Source organism: Hesperophylax consimilis, chromosome 1 (genome assembly GCF_061612785.1).
Source record: "Hesperophylax consimilis isolate HC1 chromosome 1, BYU_Hcon_1.0, whole genome shotgun sequence".
In the NCBI taxonomy this organism is placed as follows: Eukaryota; Metazoa; Arthropoda; class Insecta; order Trichoptera; family Limnephilidae; genus Hesperophylax; species Hesperophylax consimilis.
The window spans coordinates 6,879,112-6,901,466 of record NC_142836.1 but is presented as its reverse complement, the minus strand read 5'-3'; the positions used below and the strand labels follow the sequence as shown (position 1 = coordinate 6,901,466).

Genomic DNA, 22,355 nt, shown 5'->3' with positions numbered 1-22,355 from the left:
GATTCTCCATCTGCACAGATAGACTGAAGCAACGCGTGGCGGGGTACAGCTAGTTTTAAATAAAAATTCTCAATGGCTAAATCTGAACAGCAAGATTATTCATATTTAATAATATTTGGCTGATTTATTTAACACGTTTTCATGAAAAATCATCTCAAGGGCGCTGGGATTTAGTTAACTAACAAACTAACTAACCATCACGCCGTTTCCCCGCAGGGGTAGGCAGAGAGAACGGACCGCCAAACAACTCGGTCTTGGCACACACTCCTTGCCTCATTCACATTCATACATCGTCTGATACATGCTCTTCTATTATTCTGACTCTTGACATGGCCCGACTCAAGTATCTGATTCACTTGATCGTGCCACGTCTATCATTCTACCATTTACATTTGCATCATATATCTCTTTACACCCCTTTCTTCGTTCATTCGCTTTATATGCCCAAACATGGCTGAGCGTCCCTTTTTTAATCTTAGATTAAATTAAATTCATTATAGTAATTTATTTTTTTAGGTATTATGCCATGTTGCGCTACCTCCTTCTTTAGCCAACGTTTGGGACAGCATCACAGTGTCCATCATAAAGACAAATGTGATGCCATGAATATCTCAAATCATCAACGTTAAATTCCATCAAATACATTGTATGAGTCCACAAACACTCCTTAATATTAGGATGCAATAGAAAGCAGGCCCTGGTTGTATGAACCGATGAGTGCTATACCGTAATTAAAGGGTGGATTTTGAAATTGAAAACATTTTTTTCAACCTATGTTTCCGATATACTTTTTGAGTTTCGAACAAAATAATAGATATTCTTAATGTCAAGTCACCCATCACCAGTATAAGGCGCTGTCTTCAGTCTCCAGTCTCCAGGTGGCGGTGGGCGGGACTCGGGCCCGCTGGGCGGTCGGGCGGGAGGGCGGGGCACGCGGGGGCGGGAGGGTGAGGGCGTGTCCTTGGATGACACGAGCGAGATGACGCGCACAGACACGCCACATCAGACCGGGAGAGGGGGAGAGATGGACATAGGAATGTGAGCTGGGTTGCCGAGGATGAGGGCCGAACGAGAGAACAGAGGAGAGAGATAATCGGAAAATTTGTTCCATCCGAATCTTGCAAAGGGTGTATCTGTAGCTCAGTGGAAAGAAAAAATCTTCAGGTACACAATTTTTTTTTTTTATCTTATCAGGCCTCCGTTGCATAATCTTCTTCGTCTTTAACTGTGAGTCGGGATTTCGCGGGTTCAAATCCCGACCCTAAAAAAACATTAAACATAAATTTTAAATATATAATAATAATTGTTTATTCCAGAATATGTAAGTGTTAGAAATAACAAAGGGAAAATTGGAACAACATAACGGCGTAAGGCTATATTAAAGGCACTGTTCTCAGCTATGTCACTGATTCTATAGATGTAATGGCAGTTCCAGTTAATTTAAATAGTACTTAATCATACCACGCGCGGTTTTCCCATTCAAAACGAAGGTTTGCATAAGACGGTTAGCAAGTTAGAACGTTATTATTGCACTAATAAAGCAACTACTAACTGCAAATACATCCGCAAACATTCACAAAAAACATATCACAGCCTGGATCAAAAATCAAGATATTTTATTTTTTCAAAACATTATAACTCCAAACCAAACATAAATAAACCAAAAAAATTGTATAATAAATAAACACGTTTTTCGGGATTTTACCAACTATAGATACTCACAATTACAATACAAATAGATGCACTAACATATATGTTAATTTATATTAATATATATTTTTTACATATTTATTATGAATATTCAATCTACAAAAACCATCAAAATTTTATAAATATTCAATTTACAAAAACCAAAAAAAAAAATTAAATTAAAACTTATAAAAAATAAAAACTTTATTCTACAACACATAAATACTTGTCACACCTATACATAACCACGTAAACACCTCAGCACAGGTTCTCCTAGTGAGGTGTTCACGAAATATACAATATTACTCACATACAGTTTCACCTTCTCAAACCTAACTTACACACAACATATTATAGTTATAAGTTTTAAATATATCATGTACAAATATAAATAATTATGTGAACACTGTAAATATTATATAGAAATAAATAAAAATATTTTTTTTAAATGGCTTTAGCCATGTATCAAGCTATTTTTGTGAAATATCACTTCAAAGGAGCTTACAGCTTGTATGTAGGTATGTATTATTGAAACATTAATTTGTTGGTGAGATTGAATTCATCACCTTTCAACATATTGAAATTTAAAACATGACTTATCTAGCATTTTACCTACGTAATTATTTAAGGCGATATAAAACTCTAATATCTCGGGTTTGCTCGACGTTCACATTTTAACTATTTCTGATGAACGCATTACAAAAATCTTGTAATGTTTCTAGAGGGATCCCTACGTACCTATGTAAGTTATTTATATTTAAGATGAATAAAAAATGGCATTTTTTTTGTATTTCTTTCACTATGTAACAATTTCTACACATTTTTTGTTTTTAATGAGTTTTTATTATTCACAATGTACATTTGTTACGTTTATTTATACGTAACAAATGTACATTGTGAATAATAAAAACTCATTAAAAACAAAAAATGTCTAAAAAATGGCATAGTTAAAATATTTTATGTAAAACGGTTAGAACGTTTTATAAAACCTTTTTCAATTATAAAATCAGCGGTAAGCACCAGATTTTATTTTTCTAGACGATCAATTAGTAACTTCTCGAGGAATCCGTTTAGAAACCTTTGAGATTTTAGCAAGACGTTCACCAGAAATAATTAAAATAAACCCCACGGAAAGATTGATTTTCTAGACCTGCTAGGGCAAAGTCGACCGTAGGTGCGTCCATTACTCCGGGCCGCGCACTGAACATTGTTTTTACGCGACTTCGTCACTTAGTATGTCATTAAGATTCCCACTGTATGTGACATGAATAACTAAGAAGTGACTAGAAGAGACTAGGAGATATGAGGTGATTGTGCTCAAGAGCGAAGTTATATGGGTCATCCAAGTGTTATTATTATTAATATCAATAGAGACTAGATATGATGGACTCGCCGAACGTCACAGCGGTACTGCTAAGGTCTGTTATCTATGTGAGGATATTGTGTCAGCGCTTTATTAGCAGCAGACACATACCTGGACGGATGACAAACCTCGTGCTGGCACTGTTGGTGGACGCGGTGGACTCTCTCGCCGCAGCAGCTGGTCCAGTATCTTCACCACCTAGGATTCTTGCTGCAGATTCTAACCTATTCCTGTTCTTCATTTTACTAAACTTAAGTTCATTTTATTTTTGCAATATTTATATTTTGTGTAATACCTGCATCAACTGTAAAGCGCCCCTGAGATGATATCTCACAAAAGCGGCGCTATACAAATTGTCCAATATTATTATTATTATAAGAGATATGATCGGGCAAATTCAACCGCGGGTCTGTCCAATACACCAGGGCCGCGAGTCGAATATTTTTGTGCACGGCTGCTTCACTTACATCGTTAAGATTCTGGCTATATTTTAGGATATTATCTCACCTTAAGTCAGCCAACGATTTAATACTATCTCTTTAAGTCTAAATTTTCTCATGTAATAAACTACGTTCGGGAGCAACAAATTTGCAAAATAAAGTTGTAAATCCTAAAGTGGGTGTGCACCGGAGCCGAAAACTCAATTGCATTTTATAATGTCCCCCAAAATACAGTGGCGTACAGGAACCAAAATACTTCAATCAATACAATTCACCAAATTGCCAGAATGAGCGGTGAACCAAATAAGTAGGCAGATGGGTACCTACTTATTTATTTTTTCGCTAATTTTTTGCTATCAGTAGACTCAATAAGAATTTATAATTTATCATTAGGCTTATTCGATCAATCGACGGATGGAGTTCTCTCTAGCAACAGAACGAAAAATCACTAGACGTGAGATTTGTAATACCTACCGATTTGAGGGAAAATGATTTCCACACGTTACATAATAGACGTAAGTGTCCTGGAGTGGTAGATGCTCTCAATATTGCCCCGGTAAAAGAGCACAATTCAGAATCGAAGAGTTGCTTGAAATGGCTGCGTTTGGTGACCAGATCTGAATAGCCGGGTACTTCCACAACTTCATATTCCTCATCTCCTTCTCTTTCGCGATACTTTCACACACTCTAATTGGTAATGTCATGGTCTCAATAATTCCATGCGATTTGGAGCAGTTGGGATACTCACATTAAAATAAAAAAATAAATATCAATTGTAATAAAAATAATGTTAACAAATGATATGTAATTTTTCATGTTGATACTTACGTATTCAACGTTTTGCCCATTAACGTGTTCGTCATTTACCTAGGTAAGTATGCGTATTGTTATTTTTTAATGATAAACTAATGTTTATTAGACGAGATTTTTTATGCATGGCATAAGGGATAACAAATTATTATAAGCAATAATTACTCGCCTGAAAGTTGATTGGAATAAATTTGGTTGTTTACAGGTGAAAAAATATAATATAAGCAATAATTTTAAATACTAGTACATATTTAATTATTTGGCGGGTTGGGAATAAGCCGACGTAGCTTAGTGGTTCAGAGCACCAGACCGGCAATCAGATTTATTTTTACTGGTGAGATATTTTCAATTTGTATGGATATTTATAGTATATTGTTGTTTAATTTAAGAAAATTAATAATTTTTCGTCTTAACATTAAATTCATGTGTGTGAGTTTTGGGCATCATCCATCCCCGTTTAACGTATGAAATTTAAAAATAAAAATCAAATTTGACCAAACCATCGCATGTTAAGGGGATGTACTACGTCGTGTAATATTTTAAATTGAGCCGCTATCAATAACAACCCTTACGTAGATGGCGATAAGGTTTAAATTCCCCACCATCCGCCTGTTTTGATTTATGCAAGAAAAAAACATGGCCAAAAAGTGCCTATTAGTATTTTATTTTTTGGATGTTCAGGCATAATTTTTTTTTCAATCATTTTATAAATAACTTAATTTGACACATTATACAATAAAATCATAAACGAAAATGGGTTCGTAAGTAGGAGATTTTGATTTTGATTTTGTAGGCCTTATACATTATTTTTTCAGGGCTTATAAAAAGACCTATCTAAAAAATACTCGATTATTTCAAAGGCCAAAATGTATTCTACTCGCAGTATTTAATTAAAGCATCTGAAACATTTCTAGGCGACCAAATTTTCAAACCAAAAACACATGATTTTGCATTGCTACGTATGGCATCGCCTTAATACCGAAAAATGATTGTGACTGCAGTGTAAATAAGAAACAAGCAGGTATTTGTGAACAGTAGGTTATTTCGTGGTACGTACCTACGCCAATGATAAAAAAATTAAATAAAATGCATGACTCTTCCAAGATATTCAATTTGCAATATTTATGGGATGAGCGACCCTCCCTTTGTGAAAACGCCAAAGGGTTCTTCTCTACGTTCGCTTCACAGGACAGCTATGAATGGGGATGACACTTTTCGCAATGAGATTACCATTGGTAGGGAAAAGGTTAAACACTAAAGGCCCTTGTAAATCTTACAATGAATATCTAATGGAGGATAATGAGACCATTTAGATTTTTTACGGTTAGTTTTGATGAATTATTTATAGAACATTATGTTACAAGATACAAATGTATTTGTAACATTTAGATAAATAGGTGTGTGTATCGGTTTCACTCATAATTTTTTGGTTTTTGTATATTTTCGATTATATTTTCCCTCCACACAGCATCCCCAAAGATGACGTAGCCCTGAGGGAAAATATTTTCTTCAGGGCCTCCTGTGTGGAGTAAATATAAAAAAAAAGTATTATAGGTATATGAACATCAGAACATCTCAGACACGTCCGAGTAATAAAAAGCATTATCTATGGTATATCAAGTACTTACGTTGATACTTGAGGAGTATAATAATAATAAATTTAAATAATTAATTCACGACAATATATATACAATGCGAAAAATACGTGAACACCTCAGCACAGATTCTCCTGAAATTCACGAAAAACTATTGGTGTACACATGTTGTTGAGGAAATCATGTAGGGTAATTGTACAGGGTGGGAAAGTGTACGCGGCGATGTTTGCGACAAATCCGTGGATGATTCACTTGCGCTTATTCCTCAATTCCGTAGTGCTTTAGGTCGTACGTACATTAGCCCCAAATAAAAAATAAATGTTGACAGGTAAATTACTCTCTTATCGTAGTTTTCTCGTTTTTTACACCTCTATTACCGATGGGTGCTATGTGCTATTGTTTATCCAATTGTGTCAGAACGAACTTTAGTAAAATAGTGTTAGTTTCAGGGGTGCAAAGAGGCATCTCTCATGCAAATAACCATTGCGTATGCTTACCTCGCCTATAGGTCAAGTTTACGAAATCGACATGCATGTGAACTTTTTAATACTACTGTGTTTCTGTGTTTGTCTGCAATATCTTAACAATAAATCATATAAGTAAACAAAAGCAATTGGAATAAAATTTTTAAAGCTTTTTTATACAAAAATTATAACGTAAAATTGAGAACAGTTAACGCACGTGATTTGAAACAGGAATCCCTAGTGCGGAGGACTTTGAATAATCTAAATTTAAAGTTATTTGTGAAAATAAAAAATAATTTACGTAAATCACCTACACATCCTTTTACTTTACTTTACACTACATGATGCTTTATAGGTACCTACACATAATGCAATAGATACTATTCAAATTACAATTGAATTAATTTAATTTTTGTTAAATAAATAAATAAAAATAACAAAGTATCATGTCGAGAGAGTTGAGACAATACACTTTCAGAGTGGAAGAAATTTCTCGACCTGGTAAAAGACCACAATTCAGAATTGTAACGTTGCTTAAAATGGCTTTAGCCGTGTTTGGTGACCTCTCCCACTTTCCCCCTCCCCATCTTCTCACTTTCCTTACTACCTTCTGCCTCACAACATACCCCAATTGGAGATATCAGGAACTCTTGTGCGGTATACACATTAAAAAAATAAACAAATGCATGAGAAGATATTTTAAATTATTGTTTTTTATGAAACCATGGCAGCAGATCGTTACATTTCATCCTTATGACATCCTTTATATCAAGATTGCGGCATCCCTTATTGGAGTATATTGGGAATCTGAAGGTAGCGGGGAAGACAAAGGAGCGGGGGAAGATGATGGTTGGGAAGTACCTTGCTATGCAGATCTGGTCAACAAGTAGGTCTAAAGCCATTTCAAACATTTTCTGATTGATGGTTTTTCGCCAGGGCGATACTGAGAGCAATCGTTTTATCCTCTCCTTACGTCTCTACTTGCTTGTCTATCTTTACGCGTCCCACCTTCTCTTTTTTCTCCCTTATTTCCTTCCAACTGACTAATTTCTCCGATAGGAAGTGCTAAATGATTTTTAAAAGTCATCCTCTCAGGTGGAATTAAACAAAAACAATTTAAACTGAAATACAATTTATCCGAAAGCTTCTCTTTTTACGGGAAACATTTATTTAGTATTAGCACGGTATTGAAAAAATAATACAAAAGAAAGACATTTCGTTTGTTCACAGATGCGTTCACCAATACCTACATACTCCGTTACCAGGTTACTTCATCCTCGTTTAAAGTCACATAAAATGCCAGCAAGCCACATATCTCCATTTGAACCCTGACTATGTGACTACATAAACCTGTAAATACAATATTTGATAGGATAAATCTCACCATAAATCTACTGAAATTGTCTCGCCAACTCGCGCTACCCAACAGATCAACATGCCCAGGAAAGAAAATGATATCTCATGAAGTAAAGCAAAATATAAGCCCATAGAAAAAGAAAAAAAAACTGCGCGCTGTGAAAAAAAAAACTATATGGGGATGAAGAACTTTTTGATGAGGTGCAACAACTTTTTGGGGTATGCGCAGGGGTTAATGCAAACACATTGCCCTAATATGATTTTCACAATATGACTACGGCCGCAAATGTATGGAAGTAATCTTTCCTCACATGTTGGTACTTAGTGGGTGAACGTACGAATATGAAGAAAATATTAAATATATGAGGAATGGAAAGATAAAATGTGTCTTTCATCTAGATTTACGGCGTTTAATAAATTCAAACAGAAAAAAATCATTGAATGACAAAAACAAATTTAATGTTCACGTGGTTCAGGCACTAACTTATTTATTTTAAAACTTCAATCAGGTCGGAGTAAAATATAAGGTGCCGAGACTTTCTGCCACGAGACTCTGAAAATAGTTTATTTTTGCGTCATCATACAAAATATATTTGTTTAATATTTTGAGGTTTTTCTGACTAAGTTATTGCAAAAAATAATATTCATCCTAGACTTGCAGAAAAGCCAATAGATGTAGAACATTAATATAAATAAAAAATAAAATATGTTTATCTAATAGACGCTGTCTAGATATATATATTATTTAGTTCGGGTTAACTCTCGCGATCATACATAAAGATAGTTGCCAATAAAAATGTGCGGTGAGAAAAATGAAGACAATGTTGGTAGTTTTTATTCGAACTATAATACAGTTAAATATGAATGAAGGAGATAGGGTCCTTTAGCTCAGTGGTAGAGCGGTGCCCCAGCAAGGCAAGGGTTCTGGGTTCGAGTCCTAGATGTGACCGTATCCTTTTCTGTTTTAGATTTTCGTCCAGGAATCGCTAAAATTGTCTTCAATAATTAAATATATTTGTGATTTTTAAATATAATACACCATACATTATTTTCATTTTTGTGTGTTTGATAAATAACATTTTTTGTTAAATTAACGGTCATAAATTATGAAATCAGTTTTCTTCGCTGGTAAAGAAATGTTTTAAAAATATTAGCTTAACTGCCTCTTTTCCTCCTTGAAAGATTTTTTTTTCATAATTATGTATCTTATTGTTGTATAATTATTTAATAATGTTTTAAATACTTGCAATAATTATCTTCTACTTTTTTGTTTGTTTTATTCTCTTTTGTAATAAATGCATCATTCGTGTAGTATCCTTTTATTTTCTCTAAATTGCTAATACATTGTGTCTATGAAATATCTTAATGTTCGTTGACTGCTATCAATCTAATGTTATATGATACTGCCGCCAGGGGTGAACCAGAATTGAGAATCTTTAGGATGATGTTGTGTTTTTACTAAAGACGGTAAAATAATACTTTACCTAAAACGTGCGAATACCTCAGCACAGGTTTTCCGTAGTTCACTAAACACTATTAGCAACCCATTTTTACTGATTATTAACATTTTTTGTATAACTGGTACTTATTATGGAATAGAAATGAATAAATTAATTTTGACTATTTTAACTAGCGGATTTTTGCAGGCATTGCCATTTACCCCAATCCTTTACTGATTACTGTTAATAATATTAATTTATTTGTTGATTTCGTTTTATATGAGAAAATTAAGGTATACAGAATTAATTAAAATAATTAAGACGTGGTTATATGCATAATAGATAAGTAGGTATGTGTGCGTCGATGATAAGCTGCAATACAGGTGTTAATACTTGAACAGTAAATATTAGTTTCCAACAAGGCAGTGCCTGTTCTCAGAAACTAAATATATGTATTCCTTTTATTCCTTTTGTATTGACTCTAGCTAAGTCCTGTTCATAAATAAACCACTCACTAGATCGATATCTTCGATTTTTTTGTATGAAACAAATTGATCCTAAAAAACATAGATATGCCAATATATAGACAGTAATATTTTCATTCGGAGCCTACTTATTACACTAAACACCAATGAAAAACTCTGAAAGTTTATAGTATAAACTTTCAGAGTTTTTCATTGGTGGATATAGTTAGGCAACAATATGAGGTCACAATATTCACGGTTCCAATTTTCGATCGATATTATATATCGATCGGTATATTATTGACAATGGGGTACGTACGAACAACCCATCACCCAATTCAACAATGTTTAAAAATTCAATCGCGAGGCATAAATTAGGAACCTTTGCTATATATTTATTTATCTGATGTTTCACGCCCAACTGGGCTTTTATATTTCATTTTTTTCAAAACGAAGAACTTCTAAATATGCACATAAAACATAAAAACAAAATAATTTATGGTAAATTGTAGATTTGGAATAAAAACATTAATTTTATGTTGTAATAGATTATGGAACACCATTAAAGAGATAAGGCGACAGAAATATTTGGTTGGTCCGCCCGAAATAAGGTCAAATCTTCATAGATCTCACTTCTTCCGTTTTATCACTTTAGTGCTTGTACGTACTACACAGGTATCAGTTGTATAGTAAGTTAATCGAAGCAGAGCTAGGCAGCTGTTCAATTAGATGTGTTGATCTGCTTGTCTATATAAATTCTACTCAGACCTGTTTATATTTAGTGATTGATGAGTTAAACGTGTCCTTATAATCACTACCCAAATTGTATTCGGCGAACAGAAGTATACAATTTTGATTCCGTGTTGGAGTTGTTGCAATAATACGGTAGATTTATAGCTTCGATGTTGGTTTGCGAGGTATATGGAAATAAATCAATATTATTATTATTATTTATTTTATGGTAATATTTAGTAGATCTTGTAAACATCCTTCTTATAAAGTGATTGCCAAACTTTACTCTTGAATTGATATTTTCTTATCACATGTTGAAGAATATTTTAGACGTTTTATTGTTAAGTAAGCACTAAAATATCGTGAAAGAGTTTTCAGTAAAATCGCAAATAAATCAATTCTGTCAGCATGCAGTTTTTATGAGGTGTTTGCAATAAAATGTAATTGAAAAAGCGGGCTCGAGAGAATAGCCTATGCGAATAACATTTGTAATAAAACAACTTGAGGAGGAAAATATATTGTCAAGGTGGGTGATCAATTCGTAATAATTCGGAGGGATTTTCAATTTTAAAAGTGGGCAGATATCCTCTGGGCGTGACATTTGTATCGAGAACGGCTTTGATCGCTTTCCTTTATTCTCGAACTTGACTGATACCCCGCCACCCCCTACCCCAACCCCTTGGGGGGGCGGTCCCGAAGGGAGGGTGAGAATGGTAGAAAGGGGGCGACCCAACGGTCAGTCTCTCTGACAATAAACTTCAATGAGCCTTTGAGATATTTTGAATTGGATTCGATCATTGGCTCGATGCAGGGATTTGGGAAATGGATTTTTAAATTGTCATTATTGATGAAGTGATAAATAGTAGTCGTAATAGTTTAGTCATTGTTCAGATAGAAAGTATGTAACTATCTAACCATCACGCTACTTCTCTTTTCATCTCGTAGGTAGATGAAACGTCACAAAACCGTGGCTTAACGTGCACTTCTGGCCTCCTGGCTATCGCAAAGTCGATATTTTTCACAGAATTTGAACAATTTATCAAAATTTAAAAAATTTAAATTGAAATTCTGTGAAAGTTCTGTTATTATTTCACCATGGGCCGATTATTTCACAGAACTTGAATGGTAACAGAACTTCAATAGAACTTTCACAAAACTTGAATGTTACTTTGAAATTTAATGAACTAATCAAATTCTGTGAAACAACCCGTCCTAGGTACAGATCCATTACCAAAAATATTAGATCAAACTATTAGCCACCTCGTTGACTAATCCGTTCGAAATTATAATACAAAGGAGTCACGTGAAAATACATATTTTATTCTTACATTATTATAAAATTAGAGAAACAAATATTTCTATACATGCAAGGGGAGGAAAATGCGGGTCTACTAAACATTCCCTAAACATGGTCATCGAACAAGGAGAGAAATCGGTTTTAGCCCTAACGATAAATTAACAGACCTTATTAATAAAACATCGATTTAACAACTAGATATTAATCACAGTTATAAGCCATTAGTAATAAGTTATAAGTCTAAGACATATGAATACATTAAATGTATAAACTAAGTTGTTAAGCGCCCTTGAGGTGATTGTCTCACGAAAATGACGCTATACAAATAATCCAATCATTATTATTATTATTTTGTTTAATCGATTTGCCTTGATAATAGATATATCATGACTATACAAAGAATTTTCGTTTTAATTCAAAAATATTCCGATTTTTATCAAATCGTTTTCTGACATCGGAAAACCTGTCAATTCATTCGTAAGGCTGCAATGCCGTTTTTAACCTGAATTACCAATAATTCTAAGAGATTCTAAATAAATTAGCAATAGTATTTTTTCTCCGTGTAGGCTATGATACCGAAAGTTCCTGCTAATTCCATAACATCGTAATTAACCATTCGCACCCCAAGAATCTGTCTAACTTCAATTAGAATCCATAAATCATTGTGTTTCTATCTGCGAATCTGAGAATATCTTATATTCCCCCTAAGGGTTGGTAGAGATTTATCCTAGGGACGCAAGGCTTGCTAGGAGTGTCGGGAAGCAAGAGGTTTGTTGGGGCATGTAAGACAAGGGTAATTACACACCCTCTCTAGTCTCCAGCCACCCCGTCACCGCAGCGCCCCCGCAAGAAGAGAATGACGCCCCGCAAAAGGTGTGGAAGAGGCGTCTTTAACCCTTCAACGCCCACACCGACGAGCGACTTTCGATATGATCTTACTTTAAATTTACAAGTGTAAACTGAAAATAATACATGCTTCGAACTTGACACCTTAGCACCAATATCGATATATACTAATTTATAAGATAACATTATTTTATGAAATGTATGTAAACGAACTAATAATATCACAGGTGACACGCGTACATAATTGAAGGAAATTCTCTTGTACCCCAAAATTACAAACTTCATTAAATTAACTACTAAATTTATCATCTTCCTATCTTATACCATATATGCGTTTGATTATTATTGTAAAAATGTATAAGTGAACAGTGGGCGCGCTGGCGGCCGAGTGGCGGACACCGAGCGGGCGGCGTGGATTTGATATTTAAAGAAATCTAATGTTTTGACTGATGTAATTTAGCACACTTGACCAAGAAACAAAAGGAAGGTCACTGTCAACAATGCCAGGGACTTCAGCTAGTATATCAATAAAGAAAATTATTATCACTATTTATAAACACAACAATTTATAGCTCTCATTTACGTGTGTGAGAAATTTCTTTAATTCCTAACTCTAATTATATGAGACTGCTTGAAAATTTTGGAAAAGAAGCAAGACCTATTCTTCTCAGTACTTTGAAACAAAGAAGTGAAAAAAATCGACGTTTTTTGACTTCGATTTTAAGGTGTTCATTAGGTTTATTTTTGCAAACATTTCACCAACCCCAATTCTCGAGACGGTAATCCGAGGGTTGACGCACCTTTCTCCATACAAAAGTGGGAGTCTTTAGACGGAAGAGTGTGAAGCATTTGAAAGAGAAGAATGTATATTGAGAGTGAATAATGCTTTCTGTTTGGAGCGGGATTTACTTAGAAGTAGAAGCGTAGGAGGATGTAAGGCACTTGCTGGTGATAAAAAGCTTTTATAACGTTTATAAATCTCATATATAACCTCAATAATTAATAATGTTAGAGAAATCATTTTCGCATCCTTCAGCACTCATATTTAAAGAATTTAAGTACATAAAATTAAATACTCTATTCCTATTATACCATTTAACTTCACAATGATTTAAATCAGCACGGGAGATCCCAATGAGGATATCATTAAATCTCTTTATTACAAAAAGACAATAAAACACTTATTATTATCATTGTTAAAAATAAAGATTTCAAATTAAGCCGCACCATTCTGAAACATAACAAATCTCAGGAAAAACACATGTTACCGATTTCGATGTGTAAAAAAAACTTTGGGTTAACAGAAAAACAAATACCTGGGAGCAAAATTCTTTAATAAATTACCTGAAAATACGTACTTCAATAATCACATTTGAAAGAAAAAGGCTTTAAACAATATGAAAAACAACTATAAAAGTACTTAACCAAAAAAAATTATACACTTAAGATTTCTCTTCTTTTAAAAAAACTTTTAAAAATTTTTGAAATTAAAATTTAAAACTAAAAACAACCATAAGAAGTAATGAAAATCTTCTTAATAACTAATTATAACATCCCCTTGTAATACACAAAAGCACAGCTTTTTATTAACTTTAAATATAAAAGATACATAATTACGAAAATTAACTGTTATTTTATGTATCATACATATGAATTTTTACTCTTATCAATTATGTTTATGTATTGCATACATACATTTTATATTAAAAAACTACTATACTTCCTGTGAATGGATAGGTACTTTTCATCAGTCTTTGCACAACTTATCTTTTTAGTTAACTGAATAGAGTAGATTCTCGCCTAAAGTTATTACCCTTTTTTTATTGTAGCGCCTCGCCAATTGGTTGTAAGATGGTTTCATATATTAGATTAATAATGATACTGAAAGGTAGTTTTGATGCATTTCTAATAAAGCCCAATGATATAGCATGAGGTGACCGATAAGCCCCCAATATGGAGTTCAATTGAGTTATTGACTATATTGGTATCTTACGACAATGTGCGCTATTAAATATTACTAAATACATTTGTTCCTCTTTCTTCGAGTGATTTACAGCATCGAGATATATTGACAAGGTTGGTGACATTAAAGAAATTATTTACATCTGCAGGTTCAAGTCTTGTCAAGTATTCTATAATCCCTCTCAAAACACCATGCCCTTCCGATTTAGAATTTTTCAAGGACTGGTGATTCACCTTAACATAAAACCTCAAGATATAAATATAAATCTATTGGGATTTTCTATTCACCTCTAAAAATAACGGCAATTCAGCCGATTCGCACGTAATTACATGAAAATTTGTCAAAATCATTAGAGATAGTCGACAAAGAAAAATCTCTGTTTATATTCAATGAGTCATTCGACCCGCAGTCATTCTGAACGAAATGGGAAGATAATAACAGTGTTTGACTTGTAACGCTTTTGTTGTCGGCCAACAAAGCAAGATGAAAGGAACGTCACGTTAGGTCCTATTGTAACAGTTCCAGAAAAGTAACAGTCGCTTCCAAATGGCTTCCGTCGTTGTTCCCCGCCCTACTTGGTGTATGGGCGCCTACCGCTCACTGCTTACTGCTTACTGCTCAGGCTATGGGCGGCTATGGGAGAGCCTGCTGAGATTCGTTACACAAGAACTCGTCAATACTTTGTACACTTTGTATTTCATCGGAGATGAAAGGGGGTGTACCGAGGGAGAATGCTGGATTTTTCTATGCTTTGTTACAAGTGTATTGAAGATCAGGTTGGAACCGTTGGAACTAATACAAATATTTGTTGAAATGTTGTATATAATAAAGGGGGAACGAAGCTCACTGAAATTCAGTGGTTGGTATTTTCTTCATCTTCGTTTTTACTCTGCCCTGTTCTTCTATTAATTTTGTAGGACGACCCCAAATCTCTCCATCTCGGTAGCTTATTAGATGAGTTGTTTTAGTATCACGCTGGTGAAAAACCACCATTATGAATCGAAACGTTGCTTGAAATGACTTCAGCCGTGATTGGTGAACAGATCTGGATAGCCAGGTACTTAACCACCTTTCTATCACCTATCTCTCCCCCCCCCAACTACCTTCAGCTTCACAATATATAACCAGTATAACGCTTATATGGCTTTTAAAAGATAAAGTTTTTATGATCATTATGATGGTATCGCCTTTCGAAATCATTTTCAAATTAGAAACATAAATTTAAAGCCGAATTCCTCAAAATATAAAAGCCTTTCTGATTATAATTTTTCATTGAGTAAGTAGTATATGTATAGAAACATCGACCAACAAAGTCTAGACAGGGCGTGTGGATGTTAAAAATGACACCGAAACGAAAATTATTGGTTCCAAAAACTGGGTTGTGAAAACGTTTATTAAAAAGAAAGTGCATTATTTCGCAAAAAAAATATCACAAGAAGCATTGCTTATTACATTTTGTTGGTATGCAAGGACCAAATTTGTCTCCCAAGATATTACACTTTCAAAGCGAAGCGACGGAATCAGATGGGAAGTTTGGTTATAAAATTACTCGTGGGTATAGAATTTGTAAGACACGCCATATCTAGAGTTGATATATCGATGTGTAGGAATCATTTTTTTTTTAAATTTTATAGATGGTGGTAGGCATCGGTGAGTATGAAAATATATGTATCTACTTATTCAAATTCTTCTCTCCAAAGTCAAGCAGTGCGCAATAATTTATTCAATTCCATGAAATAATTCTCACACCTCCCTTTCTTCTACCTCAATTCCCATCCCTTCCATTCGACTCTTCCACCTTCCCCTTGCATAGTGCCGGCACCACTGTGAAGACATTTGCAAGTGAAAGGCTCTCCGGGCCTCTGGGCAGAAAGGGGTCCGCACCAAACGATAAATTGGGATGGATTCAACGAGCTTAAGAATGATTCAAAAGTAGGAAGAACGGAGTTAGTGGTTTTATAAGGAACTATTTTTTGGCACAGTAGGAGTTCACGAACAATTCGAATTCAGATCTCTTTCTATACGATTTTACTCCTGGTTTAAAAGGAAAAATAAACTTACGTTGGTACATGTATATAATATTTACTGTGGTTGAGTTAGCATCGCGTTTGGGTCCCACCCAGATGTAGTGTGTTCAATTCATCGGCTCGCTAAGTCCTCCATCACAACACAAGCAACATTTCCCGCTTACCGTGGTGGTAGTAGGAGATTTTCAAATATTGTGAGGTTATTCGTAACCCGGGAATGTTTGTCTTTCTTTTTTAATTAAAATTTAATTATTTTAACCATAAATAAAAATATCTATTGTATTCATCTGTTGAACAACTACTTCAATGGAGCCTACTCTACGGAGCTAGCTCATTTACCTATTGTGCAGAATGAAGTCCCTACACAGTAGAAGCGATTTTTATGTGACATCTTATAAGAGATTGTCGGGCGGGGGTACTATATGTATAATCATTAGAATGGGCCATGTTGTAAGACGGATTAAAGAAGGGGAAAAATTAAGAACATAGGAAAAAGGAACAAAGTGTTTTCATTGAACACTGACGATTTACACAGTTTGCGAATGCTCTGCTTTGACCCGCTTATCAAATGTTTATGCGCGGCGCACGGGTACTGTTATTGTTGTTGGCAAAAAGAGAAAGGTTACTTTACATGTTCAAGGAGATAATTAGGTAGGCGCGCTAATCAATCATGACGTCACTTATCTTTAACTAGGTCATTCGTTTGATGTTTTTAATATTCTTGTACCGTTATCTCACTGGGGGCGTAGCTCAGATGGTAGAGCGCTCGCTTAGCATGTGAGAGGTACCGGGATCGATACCCGGCGCCTCCAAAATACTTTTTTTTTCAATTTCCTTTTTTTTAGAGATAATACCAAAAAAAGTAATTGCTATGAAATATTGAGTCGATATATTCGTTACGGTTCCATGATAACTCAACACAGTGACAATTCAACACACTTTTAAAAAGTGATATAAAGTTATTAGAAACAATGAATTTATTTGTTTTAACCTAACCTAACCTTCTTTGACCCAGTTAATAAAGTTTTTGTTTCATCACTTTCCATGACTTTATATAACTTTTTAAAGATGTGATGAATTATCATTGTGATGATTTATCCGGTCACTATTCGTTACACAGCAGCCCACACAAATAACACAATGTACACGGTGTTCGGAAAATCGTAGTAAGTACCTACAAGCGGGAAACTGGTGGATCTACATAAAATTTAGAATCGATGTCAAGTGTGACTTTTTTGATTTGAGCTTTCGTTTTCGAGTGAATCGAGTCGAGTTGAATTTTTTTACTTAAAATATGGAAAAAAAACGGTCGATGAAATAAATAAAGTTTTTCCTTTTGGTATTTAATTCTCTTGTAGAATTCAAACTACAATAATAATATAAAGATATGCTCATACTCCCTCCTGCCGCCTCCGAGCCCGTGTCCGTGGTGTCTCGCCGCTCTTTCCCGTGGGATAATTTGTTTTAATTTCTGGTTCCTCTGCCGCCCACGAAATTTTTTAAACCACTACACCTATTCACCGCTAATCAACTTTATTCACACATCGCCATTGCGCGATAACGGAAGTATTTCATAATAATATTTGTGGCATTTACCCGTTTAAGTCGGTGGAAACAGGGATGATAATACCTATAATTATTATTGAAGGATTTTTATGCAATGGTTTAAATAATATTGTCAAGGAATTAGGGCGACTATTTGCTAGGCTATAAAATAATCCTGCTTTTACACGCATTGTGTACTGTTTACGTCGAATAAGAGAGAAATGATAATAGTAGATACAATTTGGTATGCGGGTATAGGTACCGCCTCCCCGGGAACCTTTGGATAACCAATACCTCTGCCATAGGTCACCCCAAGTTGTTCTCTACATTTGTGACTTAACAGGTGTGCCAGGATTCAGGGATAAGGTTTGTCCGGGCCCTGGCGGCGGTTTTGTGAAGCGGACGATTAGTATTTTTGTGAAGCGGACGATTAGTATTTTTGTGAAGCGGACGATTAGTATTTTTGTGAAGCGGACGATTAGTATTTTCGTGAAGCGGACGATTAGTATTTTTGTGAAGCGCCATTTATATGAAAAATAATCTGAAGGGTGATTACACTGATTACAATCACTAGTTTTATGAACAGTAAACTTCACGTAATGTTGATTGCTCCGACTTGACAGCTGGCAACGAGAATGTGCTCTGGCGGGATAAAAAGGTACTATCAAACACGGCTACCTAATTATTGACCGGACATAGAACACACAAACAAATTTACAGACTAAAAGAATAGTCAACAAGAAGAGTGAAATATATTAAATGAGACTAGAGGGTTTTTTCTGCATTTTACGAATTACGAATAGAATAATGGTCCGTTCGCTAAATTTTCCCCTTTATACGTAGCACTTTATAACAGCAATGAGAATGTATGCAAAAAATCTTATTATTTGCAAATATCGTCAAATATGTGAATTTTGGACAAATCTTTTTCCATAAGTCCTATTTCAATGTTCTAAAGATTGCAATTATGTCCATTTTGGACAAATCTTTTTCCAAACGTCCAATTTCAATGTTCTAAAGATTCTCAAATATGTCGATTTTGTAAAAATCTTTTACCAATTTCAATGTTCAAATACGTTTGTTTTGACCTTTCACCTCAAAACTACATTTCATAAGGTAATCATTTTTCTAATTTAACTGAGCATGTATAGTTTAATTTCCCAATTTAAAATGAAAATAGTGTCCCTATTTAGTGTATTAATATATTAAATAATATTACTAGCTGGGAATCAGGTGGTTTTTAAATGGCAACCCTGTTTTGACAACCTCACAAAATTTTATCATTTACTCATGTCGGATGTTATAATTATCGCACAATTAATAAACCATTAATGATATAAAAAAATAACCTCTTGCATTAGATTTTATGTATGATTTATCTCTAATTTACATTGGTTCGTTAGAAATTTGCGGTTACGGCTTTTCAGAAGGAAACGTCGGTCTTCTAATCTCAAAATACGTACCAGCAGACACGGAAGTTTTTGTGCATTCTGAAATACATAGTAGCTACGAATACCTACGTGGTGGTTATCCTGAATCGGCTGCTTATTCGCTGATTAATTTAAAATAAATTGACTAATTTTTAAATTGATCAATTAATTTTAAAATTGATTAATTAATTTTTAAATAGATTGATTATCTTTTAAATTGATTAATAATTTTTTAAGTTGATAATTAATTTTTAAATTGATTAATTAATTTTTAAATTGATTAATTAATTTTTAAATTGATTAATTAATTTTTAAATTGATTAATTAATTTTTAAACTGATTAATTATTTTTAAATTGATTAATTCATTTTTAAATTGATTGATTATCTTTTAAATTGATTAATTATTTTTTAACTTGATTAATCAATTTTTAAACTGATTAATTATTTTTAAATTGATTAATTCATTTTGAAATTTACAAATTAATTATTAAATTAAATAACCCTTTCAACTCCGCAAGGTTCGGATGTTAATCAGAAAACTGCTCCAAATATTAAATTACGATTTAGGTGAACATTATGTATTACAGATTGACTCACTGAATTACAGATTGACTGACTTGACTTCAGAGAAGAATTTCAGAGAAAATTTTGAAGATGTGAAATAAAATTATAATTTTTATTATTTTGATTTTAAACTTGACAAATCTTATTTACGAAAGCTGCGTATGAGGCACGCTATAAAAATCTCATAATTACCTTCAATTGGGTTAAGTAAATCAACAGAATATTCAAAATGATGATTTATACTGTCGAAACCATTAATTTACATTACATTTTAATCAGATTAATTTTAAAAATTACTACAAACCTACAATTTTCTTATATATAAAATATTTTTACCACTTTATTAGATTTTTTAAATTTAGGGCCGATCATACCTGATCATTCTTGCATCAACATAAATTACTTTTTTGGATTTATTTTATCGAACTGGTCCTTCACAACAATAGAAATAATTTTTTAATTACTTGCAAAGATGGTTGTTTGAAATTATTCTTTTCTCCTGCCGACTCATATATGTAAAAATAAATATTATTTGTCGCTTTAAATATTACTAAAATTACTCAATTCGAAAAATTCCACCCATTTCTTAAAAATTCTCTCAATTTCCACTTGACCAGCAGTCATAGTCAGGTCCATATATCCCGGGCAGCGGCACAAATCAACCGGATCCATTCTAGATACCATCCGCATCGCTTTAAATTCATTGCGCGTACAGCACATGCCCTCACGCCCAAATAATAAAATAAAATTCTACGGCTCCGACAGAAAGGATTGGAGCCGGAATGATCCTTTGTCCACTCGGGAACTGGGAGCCAAGGAGGACTGTTATAAAGACGGTTTCACAATCACCAAAAAAGATTATATAAAACACATACTTCAAGTCAATGTTTCGAAGCTTTTTGCAATTAGCCGTCACCAAGTCGCGCGTCGTGTTCAAGATACTATATATACTACTAGAACACATCCTGACAAGACGAATCGTGACATTTTATGATATTTCCAAGACAGTAAATATGTTATTTAACAAATCACTCTTCAGTTAATCTTGATTATTTCTCTTTTTGATACTGATAAATTGTGCTGGAATATTAAGAAAAAAAAACTAATGTATCCTAAAAATACCCTCCACGGTTTTGTTTTGCATCTAATTGTATTTATGTACAAAAATATTAATGATAATTAAACACTCTATTCTAATTATACTGGAATGACTATTTTTACTTTGAAATGTTATACCAATCAAAGTAATATATGTATAATTGAAAAAGCAGATATTCTAATAAATCTAAACGAACCATTAAACATAACAAGACACAGAAAAGTAAAAAAGTAACCGTCTCAAGTGGGAATTGAACTCCGTACACTATCAAGGTTACAAATACATTTTATTTTTAAGCAATAATTATTAGCCTTAAACACCAATATAAATTGAAAAAATCTTCCGAGAAAAAATACATGCTGCCTACGGGAATTGAACCGGCATCCTTCTGATTGCCTGTCAGGTACTCTACCAATTGCGCTTCGTCGGCTTATTCAAAATCCATCAAATTATTAAATATGTACAGTTAATATGTCATTCAACAATTATATTATATTATTAGCTTATTCGTTTTTTTGTGTTTCAGGCTAATAATTATTCATAAATAAACCTTGTCTCTTAAAATTTTAGTTTATTATTGAAAAATACAAATACATTCTAGAGAACTTTGTAATCATTCAAAAAGATGGCAGAAAAAGTGTAAAATTAGTAGAATTAATTAAAAAAATTACGTACAACAAATTAGATCACAATGGCCAAGTGGTAAGGTTACGATCCGGTAAGACAGAGATTCTCGGTTCGATTACCAGTTGAGACCGTTACCTTTTTTATTTTTCTGTATCTTGTTCTGTTTCATGTTTCATTTAGATATTAGTAGATATTTTATTATTTTTAATGGGATAACTTTATTAAAATACCAATATTTTGTCACGGCGATTTGTGCATTATACCTAAATACGTTGACTACAATAATTTTTAAAATAATCAAAAAAAAAATTATTTCTTTCTAAGTTTCCACTTTCCAATCTATTGTAAAACCGGCATTATAAAATATAGATCCGATCATTGCGCCCGTTTTTCAATACCTTGTAGTTTACAATGGATTCCTGGGGCTCTCGTCTCAATGGGAGGCGATTTAAAAACTAAAGTAGCGCTATCTGACCGGTGCCACAATGCTCTGGCCCATAAATACCCGCCACCCCCGTTCGCAATCCAATTCAACTTTAGATTTATTTAAAGTTAAATATGTCCTATCTATCTTATGGGAGTCGTTACATTGGAAATGGGATT

The 22,355-nt window shown here is 33.6% G+C and overlaps 1 protein-coding gene and 1 non-coding gene across 2 annotated transcripts in view; one reads left to right on the top strand and one right to left on the bottom strand.

Moving 5' to 3' along the window:
• ham (hamlet) overlaps nt 1–22,355 on the bottom strand; it is a 242,068-nt gene that overhangs the window by 86,174 nt on the left and 133,539 nt on the right. The gene's annotated exons all lie outside the window — the stretch shown is intronic.
• TRNAA-AGC (transfer RNA alanine (anticodon AGC)) lies at nt 17,225–17,297 on the top strand. The gene has a single exon. It is a non-coding gene; the product is annotated as a tRNA-Ala (tRNA).